Consider the following 2,953-nt stretch of genomic DNA (forward strand, 5'->3'; position numbering starts at 1 on the left):
CCCTCCCTTTTCCACCAACCCCCTCTCTCTCCCTCTACCCCTCTCTACCCCCCCCTTTCCTTTCCCCTCTCTCCTTTCTCGGAATATTACATATGACAAAGTAGGCCTACTGGTCAAGGGTACCGTACTCGTACAGAACCATTTGAATATCTAAAAATCGTATGCTTGAGTTGAGCAAAACTATGTTATCGATTGCTAGACACCAGAGTGGGCATTTTTGAGTTATTTTTCGTTGGGTTTTTTGTTTGTATATTTGTTTGTTTGTTTGTTGTTGTTGTTGTTGTTGTTGTTGTTGTTGTTGTTGTTGTTGTTGTTGTTGTTGTTGTTGCTATTCGTGATGATGATATTTTTTTGTGGGGGAGGGGAGAGGGAGGGGGGTGTTTAGTTGTTTTTTTCTCTTACAGCATGACTTGCGTCCAGCTAGACAAGTTTATGTAACTAAATTCTGACACCGTTTCGATTCAAACCCTAACCCCTCAAACTGCGACCACGTTAAACCTGTCTCCCACAGCGACTGTCAGTCACTCAATGCCTTGAGAAAGCCTGAACAATAGACAGAAAGGGGGAAAGCAGAAGAGAGAAATGGGACTTATCTGCAACACAGCTAGCTATAGACAGCGAAAGATCTTGTCAGTTTATCAGTGTTTGAGCGCTTAACGAGCTGCTTGCACTGTATGCTTTCTGGGAAGCTGAGAATGTTTCGGAGTGGTCAGTGGTCTGCTGGGGTAATAATATAGTGTAAAACAAATAGAGATTTGACTTATATGCTGCAGTGCCTTAAAACCCACCACATAACGTGCACTTATAGGATCTAATTGTGCTGCAACTGCCTTAGAACTCTTCTTTTTTTTTTTAAAACCTCCCCCAAAAAATGTATTTATAAACAAACAACAATCAAATCACAAATCAGATATGGATTTACCGATAGTTTCAGCAATGTCCACTGAGCCCTGCACTCGACACATCATATGCACTTATATGACATAATTTTACTACAAGTGCCTTAAAACCCTTACTAAAATAAACCCCCCAAAAATTATTTTTTTTTAAACAACTGCATTCAAACCACAAATCAAATATGGATTTACCAACAGTGTGAGCAATATGCACAAGGCCCTGCACTCACGACATCATGCGCACTTTTATGACCTAATTGTGCAGCAACTGCCTTAAAACCTTTACAGAAACAAACCCAACTTTTTAAAACAAAAACACCCCCCCCCCCAAAAAAAAATTACTTTAAAAAAAGAAACAAAACATTAACTGTTAAGAGTAAATATATTTTTTAATTTAAGTTTAAGTGCCTTAAAACCCTTACTAAAACAAACCAAAAAAAAATTACTTTAAAAAAAGAAACAGCAATCAAACCACAAATCAAATATGGATTTAGCGACAGTTTCAGCAATATGCACTATGAACCTGCACTCACCACATCACGTGCACTTATATGATCTAATTGTGCTGCAACATGCCTTATAACCTTTACTAAAACAAACCCAACTTTTTAAAACAAAAACAACCCCCCCCCCAAAAAAAAAAATAAATATAAAATTACTTTTTTTTAAAACATCAATCAAACCACAAATCAAATATGGATTTAGCGACTGTTTTTTAGCAAAATGCACTAGGCCCTGCACTCACCACATCACTTGCACTTATATGACAAATCTATTGTGCTGCAACTGCTTTAAAACCTTTACTAAAACAAACCCAATTTTTTAAAACAAAACAAACTCCCCAGAAATTACTTTTCAAAAAATAGCAATCCAGCCACAAATCAGATATGGATTTACCGACAGTGTGAGCAATATGCACTAGGCCCTGCACTCACCACATCACGTGCACTCGGTGGCTCTCGGTTCCCAATACGTCTTAATTATCTGCACAAGCCTTTCATCACCAGGCTTGTTTGCATATCAAAACATGTATTGGTTTTCTGACAGAAAACTGCGGCCTCGAACTTTTATTATTGGCAAATTAAATCCCTATTGGCTTTCTTCATCTAATCATTTCTTGTGCTATTTTCTCCATCTTTATAGTTGTTTTTTTTTAAATCTCTTTTTATCTGTCTTTCTCGTACTCTCTTTTTCTCTATCTCTCTTTCTTTCTTTCTCCCTTTCTCTTTCTCTCTCTCTCCCTCTCTCCGTCCTACTCTCTGTCTCTGTCTGTCTCTCTCTTGCACGCACACACACACACACACACACACACACACACACACACACACACACACACACACACACGCACGCGCGCCGAGAGAGAGAGGCTCAGGGAAACCTCCCCTAAACTCCGCCAAGTCGCAGATAGAGGAGGGCAAAATCCGGATAACCGGAATATTCTCAATGAAACTGTTGAAACATCATCCGAATCCAGACACTTAAGACTCTCTAAATCCGTTTGCCGAAGTGGGTGCACCCATAATTTATTGAAGTGGTTCTAATTCGTTTGCCGAAGTAGTTCTAACCCGTTTGCCGAAGAGGTGCACTAATATTTGGTCGATTTTAAGGACAAACGGGCTAGCCCAGATTTCGGCGGTTTCCAGAAATCTTAACCTACACCGAAAGTGGGCATTGTTCTACCTATTGGGGAGAAGTTTGGTTTCTTTGGTGTCTGTAAATGTGTTTGGTTGTACAGAAAACTCACCTTGTCTTAAAAAGAAACCAGACAAGGGGCAAAAACTTTACCTTCAATTTTCTCAAAACAGCATTTTCGGGATAGCCCCCGTCTGCTTGAAAGTAAAAGCGACCATTTTATCCGGATTTTGTTAAAGTTAAAGCGACGCTTCGCAAAGCGGCACAGCGAGTGGAGTGAGCGAGCGGGCGGGCCAGAGAGAGACATACGGTAGCCGTCTTGCATAGGGGCCAATAGAAAACAGGGGCACTGAGTTTAATTATTATTATGAGAGATAACGGCGAGCACGTTCTTCTTTTCAAACCCCGAGGGGGTTGACAGGGGG

This window comes from Aplysia californica, unplaced genomic scaffold (genome assembly GCF_000002075.1).
Source record: "Aplysia californica isolate F4 #8 unplaced genomic scaffold, AplCal3.0 scaffold00439, whole genome shotgun sequence".
Lineage (NCBI taxonomy): Eukaryota > Metazoa > Mollusca > Gastropoda > Aplysiida > Aplysiidae > Aplysia > Aplysia californica.